The 25,249-nt window shown below is 40.3% G+C and overlaps 1 long non-coding RNA gene across 1 annotated transcript in view; it reads right to left on the reverse strand.

The window, feature by feature from the left end:
* Positions 1-356: 356 nt before the first annotated feature.
* The window catches only part of LOC140475942 (uncharacterized), a 28,623-nt gene continuing 3,730 nt past the window's right edge, over positions 357-25,249 (reverse strand). The window contains exon 3 of the long non-coding RNA XR_011960370.1: positions 357-773. This is a non-coding gene — a long non-coding RNA (uncharacterized lncRNA). The remainder of the gene's footprint in view (positions 774-25,249) is intronic.

Raw genomic sequence — 25,249 nt, forward strand, 5'->3', positions numbered from 1 at the left:
TTTCATGTGCTGTACTATTCTATGTTTTATGTTCCATTTGGTCAATATGCATCACTGCTAAGTACATACTGGCTCCTCGAAATTCCATTTCTGCATTAACCCTTTCGGTAATAAGCTTCCAATGACACCCTGCAGGATTGCATGTGTCTGCTGCAGAACTTGGAGTTGCAAAACTTGTGAGACATATTTAATAGCTCAATCAAATCAAAATCAGAGCATCTGATCCATTAATTCCCTCCCTCAGCTCCTTCCCTTCAACTTTTCATTAATGTTGTGCCCTTTAAATGATTTCAAAAAGAGCATAGACAAGTTTCTGAAAGCACTTGGTATTTTAATTGTCATAAATTGTGCACAGACCTTACAAGAAAAGAATTGGATCACTACATTATGTCAGCCAGTGATGTCCTTCTGCCTGACATAGCACTGCCTGATGTGAATGCATTTATTAACTAAAATGTGTATTACTTCCATTTTACAAGAGATTCACCAGGCAAGAAGCCCTTGGGATGATAACACAGTACCAGTTCACAGAGATCAGAATTGCTGCCCATTAGATGCTGCCTCTCTGCCAGATGAACTGACCTCACACTATGTAAATAATTTTTGCGTGCTCTCAACGCATAGGATACGGTTCGCTGGATAGGCCTCAAGGATCACGAAGTAGAACGTTAAGCATGCAGCAGCAATGGTTGCCTGGTATTTCCACCATTTGGTTTCCTGCCTGCATCCAATGTGAACTTGAGTCCCTTTGAAGGATTCTTTCCAGTGAATGGCTTAAAAAACAAATATAGGGCATTAAACAAAGTTAATCCTGTATCTCCAAGTAGTTCATCCTGAATCAAATCTTTTCATCTGTTCCATTGCATCAGTACCCTTCTGCAATTAGCAACCTGAGTTTTATTCTACTGTAGGCTATCCACCACCGATTTAAATTCTTGTGGTATAGTTCTGTATTAATTCTATCAATCCTTCTTTGGAACCAAGCAAAATTTCAAAACCTATAACTATCCCTTGCTTAATAGTTCATTATCTTAATATTACTTTTTCCAATTGTCTATTTTACATCAGGTAGGTGTCATTATTAAAATACAAGTATGTGCAATGCAGTGTTAATTTTAAAACACTCTATTTGAATTAAAAATATACATTGAATAATATCAAATTTTGGAGTTCACTGCAGTAAGTCAGCTAGTGATTGATTACAATATTCAGTGGTTTTTAAATATTACACCCAGTTCATTACAAAGGTATCTTTTGGTAGTTATATATTTTAATAAAAGGTTTCAAAAATGTGTTTGTTTAAAAAAAAACCTTATCATCATTTATTAAATTTGTGAAAGCAATCTTGTTTTAAGAGCTTCTGCTTCTACTCTGGTATACAGTGCAAGAGTTGTTTAAATAATGGTGAACTTCCAAATTTGGCCACATATTGGAGCTAGAGATTCACTTCAGAAAAGGTTCCTTTCCTGCACACTTTCCTTGGAATGTGGCTGTAAAGTGGCTGGAAGGTTGTAATGTAAAGAGCCAGCTATTAATAGCTCTACATTAGGTACATTAGGCCATTAATACACTATCACATTCGTTCCCAGCGCGAACCCCCACCTAAACTCCTCAGCCAGAATGTTACTGGCCTTTCCAAGAGTTATAGATTAATCTGCTGGACACTATTACAAGGAGAAATCATAGAAGCATTACAAAACAGTCCTTTCATGTTCTTTGAGCACTTTCATTTATTAGTTATGAAAATATTGCTGATGGCAGAAGAACTAATTTGATTGATAGTCAAGAATCATGCATTCTGGGAAAAAGTCTGTCCAACTGGCAAGGGAAAGTGATGATGAACCCTCTGTCCAATCAGAGATGCTAATCCAGTTTTTGCACTGTATATGCCAGCAATCCATAAAGTATCCAAAACCAAAACTTGAAATCATTTCTATTGCTTACTTCCACACTTCTTAGGATTTACACTTAATGTAGAATAATTTCAAGAGTTCTGAAATACCCATATTGGACTCAAAACATTAATTCTGTTTCTCTCTCCAGAGATGTTGCCAAAACTGCTGAGTTTGATTAGATTAGATTTGATTCCTTACAGTGTGGAAACAGACCCTTTGGCCCAACAAGTCCACACCGACCCTCCAAAGAGCAACCCACCCACACCCCCACATTTACCCCCTGACTAATGCACCTAACACTACAGGCAATTTAGCATGGCCAATTCACCTAAACTGCACATCGTTGGACTGTGGGAGGAAACCGGAGCACCTGGAGGAAACCTACGTAGACATGGGAGAATGTGCAAACTCCACACAGCCAGTTGCCCGAGAGGGGAATTGAACCCGGGTCCCTGGCGCTGTGAGGCTAACAACTGAGACACCGCGCCACCCTGTTTCTCCATTACTTTTTGCTTATATATTTTTCCAGCCATATTAATAAATTATTAATGGTCTGCTGAACCTCCTGGGAATTTTCCAAACTTGATTTTTTACATGTTTAATGTTCTGAGCAAGGCAATGCTCCCACCCACACTTTGTTTAACCATTAAAAATGACCTACCCAGGGAACAGAACTCTGAATATGTTTATGCATGTGTGCACAGGGCTCCTTTTGTTCTTGCCTGAACTCCTCTGATTGGTCATTGTCATACATAGAAATACTAGCAGAGAGCAGGATTGCACAAAATTACATACAATTACAAAGAATTTATAGTGCAGAACAGGTCCTGTGGATCAATAGGCCCGTGTCTGTGTTTGTGATCAACAGAGACATCCTCCTATTTTACTTTATTGAACCATATCGTTATTTCCTTCTATTCCTTTCTCTTCCATATGTTTATCTAGTTTCCTCTGAATTGCATCAATGGAATTCATCTGAATCATTCCATGTGGTGACAAGTTCCACATACTCACCACACTCTCAGTAAAGCTCTGTCATACAGCAGTGGTTCTTGTCTGAATGCAGCAATTATTTACCGCATGAGTTCGGTCAGCTGCAATTTTTTGGGTACTTTAATTTTATAGAAGTTATCTTTGTACTGCTGCTTTTTAATCTGCCAGATGTATTCTTATTCTGGCATTTCAATTTGCTGGAAGATGGGATCATTCAAATAAGTACAATTATTTTTGCTATACTACTCAGGATTGAAGGGTTGTCTTATGGGCAAAGGTTGAGCAAGTTGTGCATTCACTGATTGGTGTTTAGGTGAATGAGAGGTGACTGTATTGATGTGACTTATTCTGAGGGAGGCTTGATGGAGTGGATACTTTTGGATGTTTCTGCTCATGGATTATCAAATGGTTTATAAAGAGTGATAAAATATGTCTATCTAGTAGGTGCCTGTACATCTGAAATGGCAAACAAATATGATATAGAGTACATAATTGAAACATAAAACATCTAGAACTAGGAGGCACCATTTTAAATGCCTCCCATATGTAAGATGGAAACAAGGAAGAACATAGAGTCATAGAGGTGTACAGCACGGAAACAGACCCTTCAGTCCAACTCATCCATGCCAACCAGATATCCCAACCCAATCTAGTCCCACCTGCCAGCACATGGCCCATATCCCTCCAAACCTTTTCTATTGATATACACATCCAGATACCTTTTAAATGTTGCAATTGTACTAGCCTCCACCAGTTCCCCAGGCAGCTTATTCCATACATGTACCACCCTCTGCGTGAAAAGGTTACCCCTTAGGTCTCTTTTATATCTTTCCCCTCTCACCCTAAATCTATACCCTCTAGTACTGCACTCCTCCACCCCAGGGAAGAGATTTTGTCTATTTATCCGATCAATACCCCTCATGATTTTATAAATCTCTATGAGGTTACCCCTCAGCCTCTGACACTCCTGGGATCTTCTCTCTTAGTTATTAATCTTTGGAATTTTCTACCTTGGAAAGCGGTTGAGGTTGGGTCATGAAATATTTTCACAGCAGAGTTAGGCACACTTTTAATTTACATGTGAGTTATGGGTTATGATGGACAGACAGGAAAGTAGAGTTAAGCTCAGAATCAGATCAGCTAAAATCTTACTGAGGAAAAGAAGCCCAACTTCCACAATGTATCCACATAACTATAGTCCTTCATATCTGGAACCATTCTAGTAAGTCTCTTCAGTACCCACTCTGAAGTATTTACTCTTCCTAAACTGCGATGTGGTGAATTGGACAATACTCCCATTGGAGAAGCAAGGAAATGGCTTGGCCCTGCTCCTACTTCTTATATTCTTATGCTACTCATTATTTTAGAGTAAAGGGTTAATACTTGAATGTGTAAATAAGCTCTGTTAGGAAGGATGTGAGATATCTTTTAATGGAGAGACTCAAAAGGAAAAAAATGTTCCTACTAAATCTAAGAATGTAAATAGTTCATACAATGTTGAATAAACAGTGATATTAAAACGATGGTCAGACTTCAAAAGCCCCTTTTAGGTAATGAAGAGCAGCCCAACTCTTCCAGAATTTCCAACACAATAACAGGACTAAGTTTCTTATAAATTGTTGTAACAGTTGAATATCAAATATCTGAATATCATCTCCCCTCGTGGTGCAGCACATCTGTCAATCTGCTCTGAGCCAAATATTAAGTGGTACCTGATATATAAAACTGCACATGGAATCAACTCCCTTTTAATGCCGTTTTTCCTCATTTCCCTCTCATTACTAAACAAAGGTCCATTGCTTATGGCTATCAAAAAATGACTGACTGCTGACATTGAAAAATAGTTGGCACAGGGGACTGAACCAACCTTTTCCAGTGTTGTATTGAAGTGTTTTATGGCTCATTTATGTACTGTGTATAAGTTTTGTTTGCCTGTTCAACTACACATATAGCTATTAGATTGATGTATTTTGTGATTCTTTGTAACTTATTTTAATAATTCAGTTACAGACTTTCAGAATAGGATAGCCAGCTGAACAAATGCTGTCAATGATTTTACCTTAATCATACTTCCTAAGGAATGGCTATGCTGTGTTTAAGTAAAAATGGTCTTGGGATAAGTTTGATAAATGTCTGTGCTTAGATAATCTCAACTACAACTGGATCCTTCTCTGTTCACCTAACCATTAGTGCAAAGAAGAGGGAAAATGTTATCATGTGGGGAAATCATTTTAAGCAAGGGACCTGGGAGGCCAAGTTTGAAGATTGTATCTTTCAAGTTGATTTCCTTATTATGACTTGGGCTCCCTTCAACATTTACCTCCTTTCATAAAGCAGCGGAAATCCTCAGTAACACATTGGTGTAGAAACTAGCGTGAGCCATGCAGCTATGGGAACCATCCCTGCACCAGAATGGATCTGCCCACAGTTGGCCTTGGTCTTCATTGATAGTATGACCACCAGGGCTACAGACACTTGATAGACATTCCCAGGCAGCGACTCTCACCAACTTCTATAGATGCACCATAGAAAGCATTCTATCTGGATGCATCACAGCTTGGTATGACAACTGGTCCATCCAATACCGTAAGAACCCACACAGAGTTGTGAACACAGCCCAGTCAATCATGTAACCATCCATCCACTGATGTCGTCTATACTTTTTGTTTCCTCAGAAAGGCAGCTAACATCATCAAAGACCTTTCCCACCCCGGTTATAAACTCTTCCAACTTCTTCCATCAGACAGAACATACAAAAGCTTAAAACACACGTACCAACAGGTTCAAGAACAGCTTCTTCCCCACTGTTATTAGACTTCTGAATGGATCGCTCAAATTTCAAATCTAACATTGATCTTGCATCTTCTTTGCAGCCATAACTTTGTATTCCTCGCTCTGTTCTATCACCCTATAATCTTTGTATGGTATGTTCTGCCTGTACTGCATGCAAGACAAAACTTTTCATTGTATTTAGGTACACATGACAATAATAAATCAAATCAGATCAAATCAACTCAACTGGAATGATGCCAGCAAATCCTTGGAGCAAAGACGTGGAATGATCATGAGGAAAAGAGGCAACCTGAGAGGGGTAGCAACTACAATAGAGGAATTTGGCAGTGTGGAGACAAAGCCAAGCAAAGGCATGGAATGATTTCCTGTGCTGTCGCAAAGCAAGGGAGGAGGACTCTTGCAGTTCCCAACTCTATATTCATGTCAGTAAATTTTTTTAAGGACTGATGGTTAGGCAGCCTGTACAGCTGAAATTTTGAACAATTTATTTTGTCTACCGGAGACTACTCAACCAAGCCAATGAGTTTGCATTGACTTGTGGTTAAGCATGGATGTATGGTAAGTATTTAAAGACTCAAAGGGCTCCATTACAATTTACTCTTCAGACTTGTGAATTAAAGTGTCTGTCAAGTCAACATTAACTAGACGCAGTTTTAATATATTGTACACCGTCCACTCCCAATGTCTGTCATGTAATGTGTATCATTAAGTAACTTTTTTTGGGGTGAGCTAAATTCACTTTTCTCGGTTTGCTGCCGTGTTTATGTTATATCATTTGGCAACCATGTACTAGATCTTCATCAGAATATGCATGTTGATTTTAAACTCTGTTAGAAAACAAATACTGTATGTGCAGTGCATGCATGATGATGGAGAGAAAGTAAGGTTAAGAGCAAACAAGCTGGCATTACATGAAGCACAATCAATGTTTCTCGGCCAGACACTAATGCACATTTCTATTTATTATCTCCTCTTAACTACTATACATGGAAAGTAAATAATTTGTGCAAACAGTTCGATAGTGATGATCTTCCTTGCACGGTGTCAGTGAGCTTCAATTGCTATTGCCACTGCACATTGTTTTCAGAGCGTGTTTGCTCATTTCTTTCATGGAGGCCAGCAGCATTGTTAATGGAAATGGAAATGTCATCCTGGTACTCCAGCAGGTGTTATGCTGAAGTAGTAAAGAAGATACATTGTAAAGGCAGCAGCATAGAGAGTTCAAAAAAAAGGGAGATAGATGAAGGCTATTGTGCCATGCTGTGATTAATACTGACAGTCTTTTTAAAAAATGTCAAGTGGAAGGATTTCATGAATGATGATATAGCAAAAGAGTTTAAGAAAGAAAGTCTTGCATTTATATAATACCTTTATAAGATGTCAGAACTTCCCAAAGGCTATACTACAATTATGCATGTAATGTAACATGCATGCAAAACAGGTCTCACAAAGAACAACAATGACCAAAAATAATCTGTTTTTATTTTAAGAGTTTTAAAATTGGAAAATGTGCCATCAAAGATATTTCACACAAATCATACTAAATCTAGGAAAGCATAAATGTTTTGGCCCTCCAGCTTTGATAGCCTACCCACTGGCCTTACTTGGATAGTCAGCTTGCCCTGTGGAGACAAATTGAGGGAAAGTCACTCCCGTGTGATTGTTCCCTACTGAGTGCAGCATCAAGACTCCCATTTGTCCCTGACTTCAGGCTTCCACTTCCTACCACAGTAAATGTGCCACTTGCATGCAAGGTGAAAGGGAGCAAAGAATGTGTATGGCAACATCATTGCAACACAACTCCAAACAATTCCATTTTACAATAATTGCTTAAACGTTAACCCCAGGACCCTTTAAACAGAGGATGTGTGCTCAAAGCCACAGTTTCCTCTCCCTGGAACGTTCACACAGAACCTAGCCCTCACACATAATAAGCTTTGGAGGAACAAGGCTCTGAAAAATGCATGACATAATGTCTCTTTAACTTGTAAGAACTACAGATATGAGTCAGGAATCACTTTAAATATAAAAGAGGAAGCTTTGCTTTCTTTTGGAGGTTTAGACAAATAGGCAGAAAGCAATGTTAACAAATCGCTGTGATCCCTGGCCCAACTTTTTCAGACAGACATATAAATTCTGTTTCATCACTGATAATGCTGGGCTTCTTTAGGGATTAATTTACAAACAAAACTAACCAGCTTGCAAGTTTCACCCAGTTCAGTTCCATTTATGTTCCAATAAAAAAAACATGTACAATAAAGAAAATCTTCATCACCATGACAACAAGAACCAATGGGTGATTTTATCCCTACCTGCCTGATAGAATCCAGACAGATAGGCAGTTAAAATTCACCAAGTAACTTACTTACTGAAAACTTGCACTAATCCTGCCATCTTAGATATCTTCTAAGCAACTGGCTAAGACACTGATCTGGGGCAGGCTAGAGTGGGTCGTTCATTAAGCTGATTCAAAGTTATAGACAGGCCTGACTAACAAAGAGAAAGAACAGTACAGCACAGGAACAGGCCCTTCAGCCCATCAAGACGGCACCGACTCATGATGCCTTTTTAAAACTGAAAACCTTTTGCCTCTGTGCGGTCTGTATCCCTCTATTCCCTGTCTATTCATATATCTGTCAAGATGCCTCTTAAATGTTGCCATTGTATCTGCCTCCACCACCTCCTCTGACTGCACATTGTAGGCCTCTGTGTAAAAGTCTCACCTTTCACATCTCCTTTAAACTTAAACTTTATTAGCTCAAACCTATGTGCCCAAGTATTTGATATTTCTGCCTTAGGAAAAGGATTCCAACTATCCATTCTATCCATCCCTCTCATAATTTCATAAACTCTTTCAAGTCACCGCTTAACCTTCGATATTCAAGTAAAAACAAACCAACTTTGATTAATCTCTCCTCACAGTTAATACCTTCCAAATCAGACAATATCCTGATAAAACCTTTCTAGACCCTCCCCAAAGCATCCGCATTCTTCCTGCAGTGTGGCAACCAGAACTGTATGAATTAAAAATCACACAACACCAGGTTATAGTCCAACAGGTTTAATTGGAAGCACACTAGCTTTCGGAGCACCGCTCCTTCATCAATATTCCAACTGTGGTCTAACTAAAGTTCTATGCAGCTGCCACATGACTTGCTAACATTTATACTCTCTGCCCTGAATGATGAATGCTAGCATGCTAAATGCCTTCTTGACCACTTTATCCACTTGAATTGCCACTTTCATGGAATTGTGGACCTGTCCACCTAGATCCCTATGTACGTTGATGTTACTCAGGGTTCTGCCATTTATTGTATAGTTCCCTCTTCCATTAGATCTTCCAAAATGCATCACCTTGCATTTGCCTGGATTAACTCCATCTTCACCCAAGTCTCTAGCCTATCAATCTCCTGACTTATCCTCTAGGAGCTATTCATAGCTCCTCTACAAACTTACTAATCAGGCCTACACTACATTCTCCCCCAAGTTATTCCTGAGCCTTACGCACGCCCCCTTTTCCTTTTTGAATAATTGTGACCGTGACCTGAATGAAGAAGTGATCTCAGCTTTCCTATTAGTTAGAAAATGCGGAAAGAGGATCTTAGGGCAGAAGTGACCTAAACAAGTTTTGTTTTTAATTTTAAAAACGGCTTCTACATAAGGTCCAGAGTCCTGAGCATTCCTCTTCTTTTCTGAAAGCAAGACCTTACAATAACATTGCTTCTGAACGTACCCAGGGACCAGATTCTTTGGTTCCAGCCTATTACCTGACAATCTGCCTGTCATTTTTAAGGCAGGCATGTACAGATAGTCTGTGACAGAATTGACTCAGATCTAAATCTCTGCGTTTTGACCTACGACTCACTGCATCCCCGCCCAATTCCTGTCTTGTTAATAGTATGGTTTAAGTTTAACTATTTCTACTTTTTCCACACTGCAGTCCTGCCGCATCCAGTCATAAATGGTGGTGGGCACTTAAACAACTCACTGGAGCAAGGGTCTCCATAAATATCCCATTCTCAGTAAAGGGGCAAGACCAGCACATCAGCTCAAAAGATAAGGCTGAAGCAGAAGTGCCAAGTGGATGATCCATCTCGGCCTCCTCCAGTGGTTGTCAGCATCACAGATACCACCCTTTAGCCAATTCAATTCACTCCATGTGATATCAAGAAATGGTTAGAGGCACTGAATATCGTGGGCCTTGTCAATATCATGGCAATAATACAGAAGCCTTGTGCTGCATGATTTGCTGCTCCTCTAGAGAAGCTCTTCTAGTACATTACAAGACAACCATTTACCCAACAATGTGGAAAATGTGTATATCCTGTACACCAAAAGCAGGACAAATCTAACCTAGCCCAATTACCGTCCCATCAGTCTAATCTTGATCATCAGTAAAGTGATGGACAGTGTCACCCACAGTGCTATCAAGCAGCCCCTGCTCAGCAATAACCTGCTCAGTGTCACCCTGTTTGGGTTCTGCCAGGGTTACAGCTACTGACCTTATTACAGCCTTGGTTCTAACATTGATAAAGGAGCTGAGTGCCAAAGGTGAGGTGAGAGTGGCCTTTGACATCAAGGCCAAATCCGACCACGTGTGACATCCATGAGCCCGAGCAAAACTGCAACCCCACCGCCCTGTGGCCCAACATTTCAATTCCCCCTCCCACTCTGCTGAGAACATGCAGGTCCTGGGCTTCCTCCACCACCGCTCCATCACCACCCAACACCTGGAGGAAGAACGCCTCATCTTCCGCCTCAGAACATTTCAAACCCAGGGCATCAATGTGGATTTCACCAGTTTCCTCATTTCCCCTCCCCCCACCTTACTCCAGTTCCAAGCTTCCAGCTCAGCACTGTCCTCATGACCTATCCTACCTGCCAATCTCCCTTCCCACCTATTCGCTTCACCCTCCCCTTTGACCTATCACCTCCATCCCCACCCCCATTCACCTATTGTACTCTTTGCTACCTTCTCCTCAGCCCCAACCCCCCCTCCTCCCCCCCACTCCCATTTTATCTCTCCACGCTGGAGGCTCTCTGCCTCTATTCCTGATGAAGAGCTTTTGCCCAAAAGTCGATTTTCCTGCTCCTTGGATGCTGCCTGACCTGCTGTGCTTTTCCAGCACCACTCTGATCTAAACTCTGGTTTCCAACATCTGCAGTCCTCACTTTTGCCTGGAAACAATGGGTATCAGGGGCAAATTCTCCACTGGTTGGAGTCATACCTGGCACATAGGAAGATAGGTGTGGTTGTTGAAGGTGAGTCATTTCAGATCCAGGATATCTCTGCAGGCGTTCTTCAGGATACTGTTTGAAGGTTGGAATGTTTGAAACCCTACAGTGTGGAAAGAGGCCATTCGGCCCATCTGCACCAACCTCCAAAATGCATCCCATCCAGATGCAGTGTCCTGTGCCTAACTACCTTCAGCTGCTTCATAAATGAGCTTCCCTCCATCATGAAGTCAGACATGGGGACGTTCACTGATGATTACACAATGTTCAACACCATTCACGACTCCTCAGATGCTGAAACAGTCCATATTCAAATGCAGTAAGATCTGGACAATATCCAGACCTGGGCTGACAAGTGTTAAGTAAGATTCATGCCACATAAATGTCAGGAAATGAACATCTCCAATAAAAGACAATCTAACTGCCACTGCTTGATGTTCAGTGGCGTTGCCATCACTGAATGCTCCACTATCAACATCCTGGGAGTTACCAATGGCCAGAAACTAAGCTGGACTTGCCACATAAACTCAGTGGCTACAATAGCAGGTCAGAGGCTAGGAATACTGCAGTGAGTAACTCACCTTCTGACTACCCAACACCTGTCCACCATCTATAAGGCACAAGTCAGGAGTGTGATGGAATACTCCCTACTTGCCTGGATGGGTGCAGCTCCAACAGCACTCAAGAAAATTTACACCATCTACTTGACTGGCACCACATCCACAAACATCCATCCCACCATTACTAATGCTCAGTAGCAGCAGTGTGTATGGTCTAATAGATACATTACAGAAATTCACCAAAGATCGTTAGTCAGCACATTCTAAACCAATTACTACTTTTATCTGGAAGGACAAGGGCAGCAGATACATGGTTGTAATGAGGTCAGCTCGGTGGATGTCATAGAATACGAATTCCTGATTAGACCTGTTGCCCTGGTTCAATCAGGGAAACCTGGCTGACAAATATAAACAGGAGTGTCAGAGGTTCTGTTCACTCAGGAGCCAGAGCAGGTGTCAAGTGCTATGCATGTGTGAATAAAGGGTGACTTGGTGATTGGATACTGGCCTCTGTGGAGTTATTACAACCATCACTTGCAAGTTCCCCTCCAAGCCACTCCCCATCCTGACTTAGAAATATATCACCATTCCTTCACTGTTGCTGGATCAAAGTCCTGGAAAAGTCCTCCTGAAGGGTATTGTGAGTCAACCTACAGCACGTGGACTGCAGGGGTTCAGGAAGGCAGCTAACTGGCACCCTGTCATAGGGCAACTAAGAACGGGCAATAAATGCTGGCCCTGCCATGCGATGTTCACGTGCAATGAGTGAATAAAACAAAATTGGTTTTGTCTTAATAGAAATAGCTAATAATTTTCTCAGTTTTCACTCATAACACCAAAAGTAACCTTCACAATATTACAAACTTAGTTACTTTTTTTTCAATATGTAAAAGATCTTGGACATCACTTCTGTCTTTATATACCGACCAGGAAATATATGTATATATCCTGTGCAATCTGAATAGTAATTTCTTTATTTGATTGCTGGTAACTGGATTGCCATATCATTGATTTGAATAATCAACATCTGTAAGATATTTGTCTTAATTCATTCTCTTTGCTGAATGACCTGGTGTAACTACATTGCACCATAACTCCAGCAACTTTTTACATAGTGACTTTAGGTAATGAAAAGTTCCAAAGCATGTCACAGGAACATTAAAACAGGGAAAGACAGAATGGTTACAGAACAGGCAATGGCTGTTCAACCTATCATTTCTGTGCTGACCCTCTAAAGGAGCAAGTTACCTAGTGCCACTCCCTGTAGCCCTGCACTTTGTTCTTTTTGTCCAATTTCCAAATGCCTCAGTTGAATTTACCTCCAACACCCTCAAAGAAAAGTAAAGGTAGTTACAGACACAAGGAGCAATTCAAATTCAAAAAAAAGGAGATTTCAGAGGAAGTCTTAAAGCTTCAGCACCAAGGAATCAGGGAGTCAGATGGAACTCAGACCTAGGCTGATGAACAAGATAGACTTAGTAGCAAAGCATGTATATAGCCATGTTTTGGACAATTTTTAGTTGAAATGCAAAAAGGCTGTGCAAGCAAAATAGAGCTCCATCTAGAGAAATGTCTATGATTAATGGCAACTTCGGTAAAAATGTTCCCCTCTGAAACTGAAGCATTTTCCAGACAATTACTGGTTACCATTTTTCAAAAACTTTTAAATACAGAAAGGGAAAGAAAGACTTGTATTTCTATAGTGATTTTCACAACCACCTCAAAGTACTTTATGGCAAATGAAGTACCTTTGAAATGTCGTCATTGTTGTGAAGAAGGAAATGCAGCAGCCAAGTTACACACACAGCAAACTTCCAGATAAACAGGATGCGAGGACAAAATACCAGGAATGGCTTCCTGCTCTTTTTTGAAATAGCGTCATGGGATCTTTTTACATCCACCTGGATCTTCAGTTTAGTGTCTCATCTTAAAGTCAGCTCCTTCACAGTGTAGCACTCCGTCAGCAGTCTGCTGGTTATTTTTGTTCCCAAGCTCTGGAGTGAGACTCCAGAATCCAGAACCTTGTGACTCACAGATGAGAGTGCTGAACCATGGCTGACTCACGAAGCCAGCAAAGCAATCCAAATCAACACCCTTTATATAAAGGAAGAGGCAATAGGATGTTTAAAAATGTCAAAGCCCCTTGGTTGAAAAGTATTGACACTGAAATTCCTTTGTGTTGAAAGGTGTTAAACCAGGATTTGTAACTTTGCAAGACATGCAATATCTCATGTGACTGACTCACTCAAAGACTCTGCTACAGCCAGGTTCTGAAATAAATTCTGTTGATCATCAAAGTTTACTGGAGAAGTGCTGTGGTCGCAGTGGTAGATATACGTGGATGGTAGAGTTGGAATGAGATGTGATATCATCTGTCCTAGAGCCTGGGACTATTGCTATCCAGCTGTACTTGGGAATGTGAACCATTATTTAAATGGCATAGTTTGTGGAAATCCATTTATCAAGCCAGAAGTTGAAGGCAAATTGATCACTTATGGATACCGTTGGCAGTCTTGGGACTCCCTGCAGGTTTGACAAAAATCAATGAAGTTCTTCTTATGATGAGAAACCAAGCTAGGGTCTGAGACCCTAACAATGGGCTTCCAGGTGGGAACATTCCCTGAATGCTGGAAATCTGAAAAAAAAGCTATTAAACTGCTGCAAAAATGTAAGTCTCACACTTATGCACACATATCTAAAGGTTCTCCTGCAGGGCTATCTGAGAAAAAAGGGGTTTGCTGTTTCCATGAAATGGCAACAAATGGCAGTTCTGAGACACGAAGGTAGCCTGGAAGTATCTGTGGAGGTTAGTAACTGTGGAAGCATCATGAGAGACTAGAATCAATGCTGCAGGAAAATGGTCTCTTGCACACTGCCATGGTAAATGCAATGTCAGCTTAATGCTTCCTTCTCCACTAAGTTGACATTGTGCACTTGCCACTGCACAACTCTGTCATACACTAAATTGGGTCACATTGAATCAATATCTGTCACTTAATTGCACCTATCTATGTTCGTACCTCTTGTAGTTTATTGTGATTGCCTTTCTCCCATCTACTGGTTTCACATTTAAGCTTAAAAAGGAGCTGGAACACTCAGTAACGCATGCCACACCAGCTCACTCGGCTTTCTTTACAACTAGGAGAATATATGCATGACATTACATTTTGCCAAAGGCTTGCATGAGACAAGGACATCTTAAAATATGGCTTCAGAATGAACAACTCACATTCTAACTTTCTGAATACACTGAACCACTTTTCATTTTGAATCTTAATTCTTAACATCCCCTAGACCATAATTGTCTTGCAAATAAAATGTAAGGACAATCTGGGAATTCACATTTCTGTCTATATTCATCAATTCCAGCATACTGGTAGTGTACCATGCTAATGTCCCTTAATGCTTTCATTCTTCTGCAGGAAATGAATGTACATAACCAGCATGAATGTGTTCAGACAGGGCAGGAGATGCCTGACAGACAGCTCCTCCTTGGAGGAATGAGCTGCTGAGCTTGGAAGACAAGCAAAGGGGAACATGCATATACTGAAGGGGAGATTAGAAATGTTTATCAGTCTTATGAGAAAGTTTCCAAGCAGTTACTGCCAGCTATACATCAACTATCAACACTTTAATGAATAAGGATAAGGATGGTATATTGTAACAATAACAAATTTACGTATTGATGAAAAGTGACACATTTTGTTGAACCATTTTGTCTTGCACTCATTAGACAAATTTGCAAGAGTGCTGCAGTAAGGGGAAATCAACATTTATACTGAATGAGAGGAGAGTGCTGATTGGTTCACCAGTGGAGTCTGATTGATAAAGGTATTGCTTGGAACAATTGCACAATCATTGCACAATTAACAACCATCACTCAGAGTTCTCCTTTCATACACTATAAATGTTGTTTTTGTTAAGTTAGCGCCCGGGTGTCTCTGGAAAAGGAGCACGCGGAGTCCACCAACACCCTGGAGTTGTTCAGGGAGAGGTGGGCGCCGCAGGGAGTGGAGTGTATTATTTCCCCGTCCAATTCTATTTTGATTTAACTCCTGACCTTCCCTCACTGTTTGATCACGCAGCATTGCCCTTTGATGTGAAGGGCACTGCTTGTCACAGGCCACTCAGGTGTTTCCTTTCTCCCTGGTGGTGGAAACTGAATAAAGGTTTGTGCACCTTGTGTCTTTCACTGTATCTCACACCTGCACACACACAATATGGGTGCTGGGGGAAAAAAACTAATAATAAGCACTACCGCAGTTAGGCGAGAGTGTGGGGGGAAAAAAGAAAAAAAAAGAAAAATAAAAAAATAAAAAATAATAAATGTTGTTTTCCCTTTACTTCGGCGTTTCTTGTGAACTGTTGAATGTGAAATGAAAAAATGACTTTTTTCAGCAGTAGTCAGTTTCTGTCTGACCAAATAATTTTTATGTTTATCTCTCTAGCTTTTAAAGCACAGACCTAAACAAGAATAAAGCCAGCCATAAAGTCCATGTCTCCCAGTCCCATAGAAAGTATTTCTGAGGAGGAACAGCCTGGATCTTCAGAGGATGCAGTAGTCTGATGTTCATCCCACCTTCCACCACCAAGAGACTTCAGTGAGTCATGTATCTGGAATAGGCTTCTGTGAGCGCAGCACTAACACAGATCTACAACAAGAGTTGGAAGAAATGACTAAAGTGGCACTCTGAAGACTGGTGGAGAAAAGCCCCTTGCCAAGTCTAGTACAGACGATGCCCCTACGGGCTTGATCATGGTTGAAATGACAAGATGTAGAGTCAGACAGTGAAATATCTGGCAGAGATACCAGGCACTTTGCATTGAATAAAGTAAATGGTAGCGGAGTCTGCACATGTTCTGCATGATGTAATGGCTTTGGCACACAAGCACATGGTTGCCTCTGTAGATTAGATGCTGGCAACTGTGGAGAGTGCTGTTCAACAAAACAGTCATGATCCACTAGGTATGCATTCAGACCTTCATGCCATCACTTGACCCATTGATGCTTTTAGTCATTGGTTCAGCAGGAGGGAATCAAAGGTCCTTGACCTAATTCTAGATACCTATTCCCTCAAGGGGTTAGCAAGGTGTCATTGGAAGAATGACAGATAGGCATCCAGGGATTATCCTCTCAGGACACTCCAAAAACTAGATATATGCAACTATTGGACTTTAATCATCTTTAATGTTCATGGATTCTTTAGTTGCCCTGGAGAAGATGGTGGTGAGTGGCTTGCTAGGCCAATTCAGAGGGAGGTTGAGAGTTAACCATATTGCTCTGGAGTCACACATCGGCCACATGAGGATGCCAGATTTCCTTCCCAGAAGGATATTAGTGATTGAGATGGGTTTTTTTCTGACAATGATTTCATCAGTAGATTCTTAATTTGAGATACTTTTAAATTGAATTCAAATTCCACCATCCGCTGTGGCAGAATTCAAACCTGGGTCCTCAGGACATTACCAATACTTTGGAATTACTAGTCTAGTGATAGTAGACTAGACTACTAGGCCAAAGGCTTCCCTTCATCTCTGTCTCTCTCTTTTTGTCTAACAAAATTGTGCCCATGAATTTAATTGCAGTGATCTAGAGCATTATTGAGAATTTATAACATGCTAATAAATGCAAACTCTCGCCTATAATGGTTATGGTTGGGAAACCCAACCTATCTGAAAAACTCAGAGAACTTAATAGCAAAAGTTTAACCTGCCATTAAGAAACAGAAATTTTGCTTCCTTCCCAATTAATTCTCATGCCCTCGGGCAAGTCCAGAAAGGTCACCCAATGTTCCTGTTTTCCCACCATTTTTTGTTCTTCTTCCTAATGGCAATTCTTCCCATTGGAAATCCCCACTTTGTACACATCAAACATGACAAAAAATCATCTGTCAATTGTGAGCTATGTCAAGTTAATCAGGCAGCTTTAAAGCTATGCCAGAGGCTCCCATTGCTATTGAATGAGCAGGTAATATGGACTCAATCTCCACATTCTAAGACTTTTACTTCTTCTTATGAGACTGAAACACCATCATGGAACTGAATTCTTGTTCACTGCTGCAGACATGTGACAAGCTTTTCCATTTTGAAGTAAAATTAAGGCTCCTAATCTGCATCAAACTGTCATTGATATATGGTCCAAGAAAGGGGAAGCTCTTCAGAACCATAAGAATGATTTCAGAATGAGTGTCCTCATTTTACAATCAAAATTCTTCAGCCAAATGTTTGCATATCTTGGCTCTCTGTACAGTAGCATCTTACTTCCCATGTTTCAAACACGAGTGCTTATAATTTGTACATTGCACTTCACTTTGACTCACCCTATACTTCTCCGCAGAATGGATCAGCCTGTCTGTGAGTTCGTGCTTGGAAAGGATAAAGTGATCGATGACTAATGCTCTGAAGTGTGAGGAGGGATGGATATGTGGGCTTGGATTATTCTTCAGAAATATGTGGAGGATGGAAGAGACAGGTGTTAGAATGGGTTGCCAAGGCATAAATTTCATGTAATTTTCAGTAGAGCAATGACGTTAATGTTTCACAGTGGAATTTGATGACACTACCAAGTGTATGGTAGGGTGAGAAGAAATAAAAGCAGAATGTTATCTGTAGTTAAGTTTTGGCCAATGGCTTACAGTCCTGTAAAGAGGTCAAGGGTGCTGCTTTTCATAAACTGGGAAGCCAAAAATATGGGGTAGAATTTCATGTGACTGCTTCCATCAGGACAGAAACAGGCATTTACCAATTGGAGGAGGCTCCAGTCTGTTTACACAGTATTATATCATTGATTTTCCAATGTTAAGTTGTTTTGGAACAGCTTGTTAATCGGAGGGGATGGATATTTGAGCTACTTTGAGGCAGGTTCAAGAGGTAGATATGATGGTGGCGATGGAAGGTTGGGAAACCAATGGTGATTCTTTTTGTCCAAGAAGATCATTAACTCCTTGCCGAGCCCCACAGAAAAAAAACAAACAGTTGTTTCATCTACAATTTTGTGAGCTGCTTTAAAACATTTCTGCTTTGATCATTATCACTGACGGAGGAGTTTGAATGGCATGTACGTTGTCCATATGTGCATCAATAAATTATTCATGTCATCGGAACCTGATTTTCATGGGTTAATGAAAATCCCAAATGAACTGTGCGCTTGAAAACTCCGACCAATTAACCAATGATAAGGATCCAGAAGATGAGGGGAACTGTACGCTTTTATCTATTCATTCATTGGTTTGAGTGTTGTTGGTTAGGTCAACATTTATTGCCAATCCTCAATTGCCCTTAAGAAGGTAAGCTGCCTTTTTGAACCATAGATGCTTACGTAGTATGGATACACGAACAGTGCTGCTAGGAGAGGAATTCCAGGAATTTTTTTTAACCCAGGAACTGTGAAACAATAGTAATAGATTTCTTAGCCAGAATGGTGCATGACTTAAAGAGGGATGTAACAGGTGGTGATATTCCAAAGCACTTGCTGATCTCAGTCTTCTTAGTTGATAGAGGTTATGGGTTTGGAACATGCTGTCAAAAGAGCTTTGATATTTTGCTACAATACACATAACAGATGGTACATACTGCTGCCACAGCGTACTGGTGATGTTTAAAATGGTGGATACAGGGTCATTTAAGCAAGTGGTTTTGTCCTGAATGGTTTGAGTTTCTTAAGTGTTTTTGGATCTGCACTATCTAGACAAGTGGAGAACATATCAGCACACTCCTGACCTGTGTCTGGAGATGATGGAAAAGTGTAGTGAGTTAGGAGGTTAGTTACTCATCAGAGAATACACAACCTCTGACTTGCTCTTGTAGCCACAGAATGTTGGTGGTGGGCTATTTTACAGTGCTAAGGCAATCTCATTCACCTCTAAAATTAGCTCTTTGTCCACAGTCGAAAGGGCTGTAACAAGGCATGGAGCCAAATGGTCCTTTACAGAAGCCAAACTGAATGTTAGTAAGAAGATAGAAATATGGGGAACTAGGAAAATTATAGGCTATTCAGCCTGTTGAACCTGTTCAGCCATCTAATATGACCATGGTTGATCAAACATTTCAATGCCTTTTCCCTACATATCCACATAGCCCATCAGTAATCAGAAATGTACTAACCTTTGCTTAAAATAGCCTAAAGATTGAGCTTCCACAATACTCTGGGGTAGAGAATTCTAATATTTTATCACTCTCAATAAAAAGAATTCTCCTTAGTTTGATCCTAAAAAGCATCCCCTTATTTTTGAATTGTGTCCCCTGGTTCTGGATGCCTTAGCCAGGGGAAGCATCTTATCTGCACATATCCTGACAATTCTTTTAAGTATTTGATAGATTTCAATGAGATCACTTCTCATTCTTTGACAGCCCAGTGTGCCCAATCTTTCTTCATAGGACAGTCCCACCATCTCAGGAATAAGTCTGGTGAACTGTAGTTGCACCCCTTCGATGGCAATGATACCTTTAATGAGATAAGAAGATGAAAACTACACACCATACCTCAGATGCAATCTAACCAAGCTCCTGTCCACACTGAAGCAAAATATCACTATCTTGTACACAAATCCTTTTGCAATATTTTACTAGACTTCCTAATTTCTGTGCACCTATGTGTTAGCCTTCAATGAATTATTCACAAGCACAACTAAGTCCCCTTGCACATGATTTGATTTATTGTAGATTAGATTACTTACAGTGTGGAAACAGGCCCTTCGGCCCAACAAGTCCACACCGACCCGCTGAAGCGCAACCCACCCATTCCTCTATATTTACCCCTTTACCTAACACTACGGGCAATTTAGCATGGCCAATTCACCTAACCTGCACATCTTTGGACTGTGGGAGGAAACTGGAGCACCCGGAGGAAACCCACGCAGACACGGGGAGAATGTGCAAACCCCACACAGTCAGTCGCCTGAGTCAGGAATTGAACCCCGGTCTCTGGCGCTGTGAGGTAGCAGTGCTAGCCACTGTGCCACTGTGCCACCCCATTGTAGTCACATGTACTTAAATACAGTGTTAAAAATCACACAACACCAGTTTAGTTGGAAGCACACTGTTGGACTATAACCTGGTGTTGTGTGATTTTTAACTTTGTACACCCCAGTTGAACACCGGCATCTCCAAATCTTAAGTACAGTGAAAAGCTTTGTTTTGCGAGCTGTACAAGCAGATCACAGGGAGCAAAGACAGAGCAAGGCATACAAGGTTACAGCTGCACAGGAGATGCACAAAGCACGATCAACATTATTTGAAGTTAGAGAGGTCCATTCAGCAGTCTAATAACAGTGGGGAGGAATCTGTTCTTGAACCTCTTGGTGCATGTGTTCAAGCTTCTGTATCTTCTGCATAACGGAAGGAGTGGCAGGCGACAATTACTGGCGTGGTTCTTTAATGATGTTGTCAGCCTTTCCGCAGTAATGAGAAGTGTCAATGGAGTCCATGTATGAGGCATTGGCTTTTATGATGGTCTGGGCTGTGTACACAACCTTCTGTAGTTTCTTACAGTCCTGGGTAGAGCAGTTGCCATACAAGGCTGTTATGTACCTGGATAGTTTGCTTTCTATTAACTTCTAGCCTTGCATAAGAAAACCTCTGCATATCTGTTCTTCTTGGAGAAACTCTCATTTTTCCACTTTATATTCTTATCTGCACGTTTTTGCCAAATCACTAAACCAACCCAAATCCTCCCGAAACCGTTTTGCATGTTCTCACAACACACATTCCCACATACCCATACAAACTGGGTAATATTACATTTGGTCTTCACACCATATCATTGATATATATTGTGAACAGCTAAGGCCCCAAGCACTGATCCTTGCAGTTCCCCAATGGTAACAGTCTGCCACACAGAATAATATATACTCTGTTTTCTGCCTATTAGCAAATCCTTAATCTATCCCAGTACAATACCTGCAATTCCATGAGCTTTAATTTTGCTAATAACCTCATCGGATGCCATTATCTAAAGTCTTCTGAAAGTATACTATATCCATCAACTTCACTTTGTCAACTTTGTTAATAACATCCTCAAAAAACCCAAACAAGTTTGTCAAACATAACTTTCCATTCACAAATCCATACTGACTCTGCCCAGCCTAAACATTTCTGACCAAGATGACACTTGGTTACACTGTCAATATCACTTTGCTGAGAGTAAAGTGATGGGGCTGCAATTGGCCTGATTGGAGTTTTCTCCTTTCTGTGAACAGAACAAATTATGACCAGAGATCATGCTGGGTCTGGCAAACAGGTTTTCAACATTGCAACCAGGATGTTGTCAGGACCCATAATGTTTACTGTATTCAGTGCCTTCAGCTGTTTCTTGATATCACGAGAAGTGAATTAAATTTGTATCTGTAATGCTGGGGACTCGGGAGGATGCTGACATGAATAATCCATTTGGAACTTTTGGCTGAAGATAATTGGGATTTTCATGAAGCTTTGATTATCCACTACCATTCATGATTGGATATGACCGGACTGTAAAGCTTAGATCTGTTCCATTGTTTGTGGTATCACTTAGTTCTGTCTATGACATGTTCCTCCTTCTAGTGTTATAGCTACACCAGGTTGAGCCCTCATATTAGATAACCAGATCCTGCTCCTGGCATGCATTTCTATAATGCACATTGAACCCTAAACCTAACTCTTACCTTGATGATAATGGTGGAGTGAAGGATGTGCCAGGCCATGTGATTAAAAATGGTTCTGCTGCTGCACATTGCCCACAGCACCTTGTAGATGCTCAGCTTCAAGCTGTTGGATGTGTTCTGAATCTAGCTCATTTAGCACAGTGTTGTGCCACACAACATGTAGAAGTTATTTTCTCCAAAAGGACTGTGTTGTGGATACGCCTCTCCATTTCATAAATAAACGCATTTGGGACAGTTTGGTGAGAATAAGATCAAATAGTTCTTCCCCTAGTATTGATTCTCTCAGACTCCATCTAGCAGCTACTTACTTCAAGAATCAGCCTGTCTACTCACTAATGACACCATACTGCTACTCTTACTGATGGACATTGAAATCCGTACCCAGTGCAATTTCTGTGCCCTTGCTACCATTGGTATTTCTTCCACATTGTGTTTAACATGGTGGAGTACTGATTCATCAATTCAGGGCTGTCATCAGGTGGGAGAACCGATATGGAAATGCAGCCCTCTCTTCCCACCCCCAACAATAGCAGTGTAGATCATGAAATGAGACTATTGCTATATCTTTGAGTTACATAATGATACATTTACTTATTAGGCCAGTTGTGCATCAATCTGAAAATAAGACACATGGATTGCTACTTGAAGGGACAAGTCCTATTGTAGTTATGCTCTGCTTTTATTCTAATATGATATAAGATGTGATTTATATATAGTTTAATATAATTTATTTTTGAGTTTGGATTTTTGCAATTATTTGGATTTCTGGATTATTTGACACTTTGAACCAGTGCCATATTAGCTTTGTGAGAGACTGGTTTTAAAGATTAACTTGTAAGTATTTGTGTACCCATGGTAATTTATTTTGTAAAAGAGTTTCAGTTTGGTCGATTTTGCATGTTCTTAGCTGAACCTGTAAAGAAATTTCCCATGAGAAAGGGAGCAGATAGTTTAGAATTATTAACAATGGGTTACCTTGGTGTAAGGAGTTTAACAAATTTTCCAGAACAGAAGTATTTGATTAAAACCCTGAAGGGATTACTTGAAACTGAGAATGCTTAAGATCAATTATATGACAAATCAAGCAAGAGGCTATAAAATTCTCATGACCAGGAAATCTAAATAAACCCAATATGGGATATAAAAGAACATTCTTTCTATTTTGAATAATGTAAAGGATATTTGATGATATTTTTACTGCACATTTAAAAATCTTTACATGAGTTTTATTCTATTTCATTTTTTTTGCATAATATCTTCTGTTTCATTATCAAAAACAAATCTACAACATTGTGAGCTTGTGCTTCAGTGAGCAACCACCTATTAAATCCCCCTAAAAAAAGCAAAATATGATTTCTCAAGATAGATTTAAGGCTGGGAGCTGATTGTCCAGTAATATTGCAGGAGTTAAACATATCCATAGTGATTGAACAGCAAGACCTGCTCGGCCACCCTTATTTTATTATGTTAAATTGCAGGGGGGTGTTCTGTACTTAATTAAATCATGATGATTATATCTGTTACTCTGTAAACTCATTTACTGTGTTTAAAAAGAGCTTAATAATTCATATTTGACTTTATCTCACCAAAGCTCATATACAACAGATGCAGTGAATTTTTGTTAAAGATGTTGCATGTTTCTTTGATGTAGAAAGAAAAGCCACAAGGTCCTGATGTTTCAGCATGCCATTCAAAGAGTTGGCTTTTTTTTGGTTTTTTTGTCTGTTTTCTTTGGATCTAGTCCAAGTTTTGAGCAGAGGTTCTCAGCTTCAAGCATTCATTGACGCAAGTGAGCTGTGATAGGCCAGCACCTTGTGAGCTGGGAGTTGCTTAACCTGAGGCTGGCAGTGACTAATCATTGAGAAATAATGGTCACTCCCACCACACAAGGCAGCCCAAAGGACCAGTCTTATCATTTGTCATCTACCAAGCTGTGTTAATATGGTGCAATGAAATTGGAACATCCTCACCAGTGTGGAAGCCTGAGCAAACTTTATGGCAACCTTGAGCTACCCAAACATCAAAGTCCCTCCTTTTGAACTCACTAGTTTGATCCAAAGTAATGCAAAGAACTAGATTTTACACGGACTTGATTGCAAAAGTTGTTGGAATAAATTACGTCCACCTTTGGGATCCCCTCCAGCCTTTTTTTGCCTAGGGTTACTTCCTTAGCCTTCACCTCTTGAAGTATTGAAGTATGCAGTGCAGTTATTGCTCCTATAGCTGGAAATTTGACTCATGAACACTAGGTCATGTCTACATGCCAATGGACCTGCACACTATACAGCTGGTGGTCAAATTCCCGAGTTCCTCTAAAACTTTAGCCTGGGGCCATAGGGGGCACAGCTAAGGATCTGCTGGTGGAAAGGGTGTGTACTGACAAGCAGAGACCTACACATTAGGGAATCTCCTTTGCAGTGCTGCTAGCCAGCACCATAGACTGAAAATGACATGCAAACTAATGTACATAATACTGTAAATTTACCAATTCCTTTTACCTACAAACTAGACACATCATATTGACCTGGTGGACATTTTTCAGCAATAAAGAGGAAAGAATGCACTATTTTTTCTGTCTTTCCTTCTATCTGAACCCTTTGGTCCTTCTCTTCATTATCCCCAAGGATTGGACAGATTAGTTCTGGTTTCAGGTGTGAACCTTTCACAAATCTGTTTAAAGAACAATCTGAGCCTACAATACGAATAGATTTGGTGTCTCTGCACGTGCGGAAACTTCCCAATGTGTACCGTTTTTGTATCAGATTTACAGCATCTGCAATTTTTTTTACTTTTTCAATCGACTGAATGTTTTCCTTTAATGTTTTATGACTGAAACTGAACACAGTGCCCAAAGTGCAGGTTGGCAAGAGACGTTTAAATATGACATCACCTGATTTGTACTGAAATGATCTGGTTTAAATTTCCATTTATTCTGTTTTTTGCTGCTCCACACTGAATTAACATATTGTTTGCTGCAACTACTATCATTCTACATCTCAGCTTCAACTTTAGTCATTACACAAATGTGTGAAACAATGCACTGTACATTAAACTTTTCTACCCTGAATTTTGTTACTGTTGGTTTGATCAGTTACTAATTTTATGTGAACCTTGACTGTTTCCTTTAACTGAC

The sequence above is a fragment of the Chiloscyllium punctatum genome, chromosome 4, assembly GCF_047496795.1.
Source record: "Chiloscyllium punctatum isolate Juve2018m chromosome 4, sChiPun1.3, whole genome shotgun sequence".
Taxonomy (NCBI): Eukaryota; Metazoa; Chordata; class Chondrichthyes; order Orectolobiformes; family Hemiscylliidae; genus Chiloscyllium; species Chiloscyllium punctatum.